The sequence below is a fragment of the Phasianus colchicus genome, chromosome 27 (genome assembly GCF_987193195.1).
Source record: "Phasianus colchicus chromosome 27, bPhaCol1.hap1.1, whole genome shotgun sequence".
Taxonomy (NCBI): Eukaryota; Metazoa; Chordata; class Aves; order Galliformes; family Phasianidae; genus Phasianus; species Phasianus colchicus.
Genome location: NC_143462.1, coordinates 5,286,308 through 5,293,988, shown reverse-complemented (window position 1 = coordinate 5,293,988; position 7,681 = coordinate 5,286,308).

Genomic DNA, 7,681 nt, shown 5'->3' with positions numbered 1-7,681 from the left:
AACTAAAAATAGTCCAGACAGTTCAGTGGACCATGAGAGATTCCTCCCTCACGAGAAAATTGGCTTTGTTCTGAGATGGAGCCAAAGGTCAAGGTAAAAGGAAAAAAAATCTTGGAAAAAAAAAGGGTTGACTGTGGATTATAAATGATTGTTTTCAAATAATTTCATTGACCTTTTGCTGCTTTCGTTTGAGTGTTTTTCTTCTCCAGTCTGAGGCTTTGTTTTGTGCTGGTTGGGTCCAGGTTGGGTTGAGGTTTTTGCCTTCCTGCTTTGACCTCTGTCTATGAAGGTGTAAAGAACAATCTTTTAATTGGAAGTAAGGCCGTTAATTAAGGCCATTATTTCTGTGACCAAGGGCAGAGCTTACTTATGACAAGAATCAGGAAGCAAACATTTCCTCTACATTGTACTTATGTTGGACACTGAGCCATTGATGCCTCTCTGATGGTAACACGGACCTACAGGATTCATCTGTAACTTTTCCAGTTCTGCTACAATTACTGTAAGGAACAACACTGCAGTTCATTGTCTTTGAGAAGGCACCTTCTACTCCTGCAAAATGGCAGTTTTGGCACTGAAAGCATAAATTCTGTGGAGGAATCACCATTTAAGCCTGGGCTTGCAAAACAAAGAAGAAAATCCACCAGTCACCACTAATTAATTTTATTTTGAAATATTTACTTGGACTGCAGTAGTAGCTGCACTTAAGCCTTTAAAGGATTAGCTGCCTGCTATTCGTTTGTGCCTGCAACCATTTATTTAAGCTATTGCTGCAAATCATGCTGTTAACCTGTCAACCAAGGATTTAACCTTTCTGTCCTTGTTGATGAGAAATGTGTGGTACACAAAGTCTTGCTGACGTGATAGGGAACTTCTAGAGGGAGCCCAGTGGAAGGCCACAAAGATGATCAGGGACATGGAGCATGTCTCTTATAAGGAAAGGCTGAGAGACCTGGAGCTTAGTGTTCATCTCTGTGCTTTTCCATGTGCTCTTACACGGGACAAATACCTCCTTTCTCTCTCATCAGATGGGATGCAGCATTTTCACTGCACTGCATCCCGACATTCAGTTGTATTTGTCATACGTTACATCGTGTTTAATGCAAGTGGTCAAACCACTCGACCAAAAGTCAGCTACCAGGGAAGGGTTCACTCATGTGAGAGCATCAGCCTCTGAGCTAAAAACTACATTCAGCAAAAGAAGTCAGGTGGACTTAGAAAAACTTGCAGAAAGCTGACATAAATGCTGGGACAAATTCTTTGCTGGCAGCAACTAACTTCAGTTAGAGAGAGGGGTCAGTGTGATAACAGACCATCTGCATGTGGGGTTTGGACAAGAGACTTCTAGCCTGCTCAATTCCTTTCATTGTAATCTCACCTCAGCTTACACACCTAAGTGTATGTAGTATGAAAGTAAAAGATCTCAGGCCCTTAAACAAGCAAATACTTATTAGCATTATTATACCATTTTCTGTAAGTTATTTTCATTAAAATCGCTATTAAAAAGTTTACCAGCTTCTACAATATGATTTGTATTGCCCCTCAGCACTAAGAGTACAAGTAGAAGCAAGATTTCTTCACCACTGTGTTAAGTGTTTCTTTTCCCGATTGATAGGTATCTCGTTTTCTCTGTACTTGATACTGTAAGTCAAGTGACTCTTCTCTGTATTTTACTGCATGAGAACAGGGGCAGTATGGCAATGCAGCATTTCAAATGCTTGGCTGCAAACAGGCCAGTGGATGGTCTCCAACCTCAAGTACTAAATTAGTACAAACAAACTAGATTTGCAAAGGTTTTCTCTTTTTTGTGTGACCACGTTTCCAATTGCTGAGAAGATACTGCAGAGCTCAACTTACAAACAGCTCCTGTTCTAATCCTCACATGAAACAAAGGAGAATGTCTATCTTTGACTCACATCCACAGCTGTCTGAGGCAGTGAATTCTTGAAGCTGATAGCCTGCTGCTCTCCAGGGGAGTTTATCATTCCTTGAGCAGAGTCAGCACACCAGGACACTTCCCATCCTTCTTTCACTGGGATGGAAGCATTGAACCAGGAGGGAATACAGGCTGGGTGCACGTTACTTCACCACATCTGCCGGAGGGAAAATAATTTAACAGTGGGAAGGCACATCAGAACTTGCAAAAAACTCCTCTTCCTGACGTATCAAACTGGCACTAATTATGATGAATAGTGGAGAGGTCAGACTTGAGGCAGGGAAGGAGTTAAGCAGAGGAAGGGCAGTTTGCTGGGGAGAAGTTGGAGTTCATTGTTCCAGGCTCTGCTGTGGATTTCCTTTTTGTCCTTTCATCTCCTGAGTCTTGGCTCTCATCACAAGAGGCTGCTTCTCCTTCCTTTTTCTAATTTTATCTGGACTGTGAGCCCTTCAAGGCATGGACTGTACCTTACCCTGTGTGCAGAGTGGCACAGTGGGAAAACTCCCTCAACAGGAAACTATAAATAGCGAGCCCATCCAGCCTTGTGGCATCCATGCTTGCTGTAATTGCCTACTTTGCACTCCTGTGACAAGTGTTAGTTCAGCTGTCAGGGAAAGAAGGAACTGAAAAACATTGCCAGTTTCCAGCTCTCCATTTGCCCACTGAGCCCTGGTTTGGGCCCAGCAATCCCTCCTGCCTCAGGGAGTTCTTCTAGCCAAGTGAGTGACGGTTCCCATAAAGCATCCACTCAGCGTGGTTCGGACAGTTCCAGTTCAGAAGAAGCTTTTAGAGGGCTTGTTGTGGTGCTGTTTCCATCTCTGACTCATGCGTCAGTGCTACACTCATTTATTTTGTCTTCTGCCACTTGCTAGAGGGGATTGATTCCGCAACAATCACTTTTCTATCATTCCTGACATCACTGCTTGTTTTTGTTACTGTGCGTTCATGGGATGAACTAAATGAATCATGGGCAGATCGCAGATAAAAGCAATGACACCATCCCAGACCATCCTTCCTCCCTGAACAGACTGTGGAAGTAATGAAAAGGTTAAGACAGGGATTGTCTGCTACCACTTCTCTGACATATGAGTAAACAACCACAAAAGTGCTGCTGACCTTTACAAAGCAAAGGATCTTCATTTGAATTCCCAGTGGAGGTGGCTTAACATAACCTATTTCACACTGAGCTGCAAGATTCCTCTAATGGACTTCCAAATGATTTTCACATAGCACAATGTCCACACCCTTTTGGAAGTGAGTTAAGTAAGAATAAGTCACTTTTTGGCCTGGCTCTGTTCATACACATTTGTCAACAGAAGCTCCATTTACTGCTACAGCTTTGAACAGCAGCCAGTCATGAACTTGATATAAGATGGCAAAACTCAGCATGTCTCCTGCCTGGACATCATTGCTCCCAGTGACACAGGCTTCATCTGATGGGTTGCAAAGCAAAAATGTCCAGAGCTGTTAACCACATGCTTCTTGCAGTTCTGCTGCTGCTGCCGTGAAATCTCAGGGTCAGGAGACATGGCTCCAGCAATTCAGCAGTATTGGCAGCTGGAACCTGATAGAAAAGGGGAACAGGGAGGATAAAGGTATGTTTTTCTGCTTCTACTCTTCCCAGTGTGTAAGGACTCCCCATTGTGACAAGAGGACTAGGAGTGAGCTCTGAGACGTGGCTAAGTCTATCTTCTCCATCCTCAGGCCTTACACCTGACTCAGAAAGTTCAGTCCCATCTCTTTGGTACAGCCCCTGAGGTATCAGACACAACAGCATCAAGAAAATTAGTTTCTCATCCAGAGCATGAGCTGTCTGGTTGAATTAGTGTTACTGTAAGCATCCCCTATTACTTGCACTTCCCCACATTTGCCAACAATGTTTTGGTGCATATTGTGCGCTCCGTGCAGCAATGTGATCTGACCAGCCCTTCTGTGAGAAGCACAGGAAGCTCTTCTGGGTTGTTTTGCCAGAATCTGGACTCCATTTGCAGAATATATGCAAGCACAAAAGCCAAAGATGGTCTCCTCTCTTTGAAAGCTATCGGAGGGAAGACCATCTTGATGAGAACAGTAGGGATCCAACAATTTTGCAGCTATGCAGAATTTTTCTTCTCTTTGCTTATTGATTTATTATGTGAATTCTGGCAACTGTAACTTTGCAGCCCCTGCTATTTATCTTTCTATATAGCAAGCACAGCAGTACATCTCCCTCTTGGATTGCTGGCTGAAGCCTCAGTAATTTGAGTACTTGGACCAAAGCAGTCTGAGGTCCTTGGACCAAAAAGATCTATTGATATTAAGAGCACTTTGCACTAATTAAACCTCATAAAACTCTTCCTGGGTCTTAGAATCTCCATTTTGCAGATGACAAAATTGAGGATTTAGCTCAGATCGGGAAGTATGTCCTTAAGTTTTTAAATACTTATTAGAACAAATTTTTTTTGCTAGCTCTAATTCTATATAGCACTATGGGGGTGGGAAAAAAAAAAACAGCAATCAAGTCAAGACTGTCCACAAGATCAACTAAAAATCTATGTAGGTCAAGGAAAACTGAAGTGGTATTTTCCACTAGGTGGTGGTAGACAGCATTTCTTAAGGATTTTTTTTTACCTTCTAGGATAGAAACCCAGGGTCTGCTCAGTTCAGTTGTTGTCTTCACTTACTCCATACTTCAGAAGAAGAAAAACTATCACAGCTGGTGACCTACAAACTGCCTTTTCTCAGGCTCCTTTCTCCTCTTAGGCGGCTGTGGAAATATCAGGGGTTTGTTTTTATTTTGTGTAATCCCGTAGAGATATGTCTATTCATTGTCTATGTATATGTTCCATGCTGGGTTGTTCTAAACTCCTGAGCACCACCTGAGGGATCCATAGAAAATACTGTTAACGTGATTGAGGCAAACTTCTTTTTTTATTATTATTTTTTATTATTATATATAATTTTTTTTTTTACAAAATAAGATAGGCAGTTGGAAAATTCCTACAGATCCCAGCTCCAAAACAACCATCTCTGGATATAACTGGGTGTGAGGTGTAATTTACTCTTTTGGAGATCCTGTATTCAGATCAATGACTCACGTCCAAATGGAGGTGACGTTTCAGTTTAAACTGGGAATTTTGAGTAAACAGAGGAGATGCCAGCCAAAAAGACTTCAGCATTTAAATTTATGCCAGTAACCTACGCACTGCATCTCAAGAAAGCCCTGACCTTCTGTAGTCCTGTCCTTACCACTTTATTTTTACAGAGCCCTAAAGAAACAAACAAAATAAAACTGGCATGCTTGGGGAACATACTCATTTGTTACCCAGACTGTCACAGTAATATTGCATTTTCTGGCTGCAGAGAAGGACACCCAGCTCAGCAGACTTCTAGTTTGACATGGGCACAACCTCACCACAAAATCAAGTCCCTACTTGCATGCTGTTGTTGAGGCATTCCAGTGATTCAAGCTGGCAAAAATCACAACACACTCTTCGCTCATGTATCCCCTACTTGTTACTACTGTGATTACATTAACACTATAATATTTATCCTGCATTATGAAAGCAAGCGTAATGACTGATCAGCACAAACCACAGAGGGAGAGACTACAAGACTGTTAATCTTAGCTGAGGAACTGAGCATTTTAAGAGTACTTACAGGAATTTAGGCAGCTAGGGCAATTGCAGGAGGGATTCAGGAGATGTACTGTAAGATGGACAGGTATTTCACACTGGTTTAATTGGGACAACGGACATAAGCATTCTGTGGCGACTTGGTGTCTGGATGCAGCAACGCTTCACCTATTCAGGTAAATCCAGGTGAGCTCTGAGGACCTCACATTTCTCCCCTTCTGATAATCTCCTGGATTACATATAAAGGAAAACTACCAAAGGAAGGTCAGTCCTTTAAGGTCTCAAAGATCTGCACACTAAATGATTAATGGCTGCTAATTTCCCTTTATACTTGCTGTTGTTATGAAGGACACACAAATGCACATCCTGTATCTCTGCTCCCTGCAACTTGTTTATGGTCCCACGAATCACTCAGACTGAAAGTGTTTATAAAGACCTCATTTTAATAGTGAAGAATGATACATGCCAATAATCCCAGCAACATAATTTACACTTCAGCAGCAGGGCAGCGTGACCACAAGTGGGCTCCAGCTCCCTGACCAACAGGAATGTCAGGATATTTTCTGAAATTTGACAACACAGAAAGCCACCTGGAAGGTAATTTGTCTATTTCATAGGCACAAAGGCCTGAAACTGCTTTTGCTGGGTTTGAGCCCATGAATCCAGGGGATCTGATGGTGTCCCACTCAACTTTTAGAGCACTAAATGCACGTTTATCATCCTTTCTTTGCTTGTCCTTGTAATTATTTAGACCTTGAGGTGTCTATCTGTTAAATTTCAGGCTGACTCGTGAACTTCCCACTTGCAGATCTCTTGTTGGCTTACCTGTATTTCACTCTGCAGTCTTCAACTGAGGGATGCCATGTTGGCAAAATTAGAACATTTATTTGTGAGTCTGGATTTAAAAGAAATCATAGAGCTGTGGCTCTGACAATGATTTCTGAACACAAGAAATCCTCACAGGGAGTCTGAATCATTGGATACGTACAATCCATCTTCCTATACAAACTCCTGTCAGCAGTGAAACTGCTGCAGTCTCAATCAATCTTACAGTACTAAAACGTCTCTTTTATCATGGCTGCATGCTCCTCTGCCCTAACAAACAAAGTCTATTAATGTTTAAAAGCTGCAATTAAATATATGTATATGTTTGGGTTAAAGCCAAGCACTGAGTAATGCTTAGGGATCGATACCCATAGTCAAGAGCATACAAAGCAGAAAAGATGCTTTGTGACTTATCTGTGTCCTGTATAGTCCTCCATATGGTTAATTTGAAAGCCTTTTAGAAGCTTAACAAGGAGAGTACCTCAGTGAATGTGGAACTGAACAATGCACAAGGATAAGAAACACAAATGCTCCAGGGGCCTCGTAGAGTCTACGGTCTTAAAATAAGCTCCTGGGTTTTAGTGGGATCCGATGAAACCCTCTTTACACGGGCAGTGGATGGAAGGGGTCAGACAGCTGGTGAGCAAATACTCGGTAAACACTCCAAGCAGCTGAACTCTGCAAACAGCAACTATTAAGGCAAAGACCTGGAAAATCAACAGAGAATTGCAGGTCTGCATGAAATGATGCAATGGATTACAATTAGTGTCACTGGTCCAGAGAGCAGAGGTTTTCCTATTGACTTGGTTTCCAGTTACAGCTACAAGGCAACTTAATCAAATAACAAAGCGGGCTGGTTTGGGGCGAAAGCTCAGCATCAGTCAATATTATCTCAAGGACACCTCCTGCAAGTTAGCACTGCTGCTTGAAGCAGAGCTTTGTTGGGGGAGAAAAAGTTGGAATTACTGGAGACAGCATTGGGCTGTGGCTTTCCAGAACGGCAGCAAAATGTACAAGGTAGAGTGAGACAATGGGCCCCAACACATCCGAGAAGCGTACATACTTGAAAAGGGCGGAAAACAAATTAATCACAGAACCACAGAATGGCTCAGGTTGGAGGGGACCTTACAGATCATTAGCTCCAACCTGCTCGCCATGGGCAGCGTTGCCAACCACTGGATCAGGCTGCCCAGAGCCCCATCCAGAGACTGGGGCATCCGCAACTCTCTGTGCAAAATTAAAGCAAGTTACCAGTATCAAAATCAATTAGGAATGTAAATTTTTCTTTTTTTTTTGGCCAACAGGC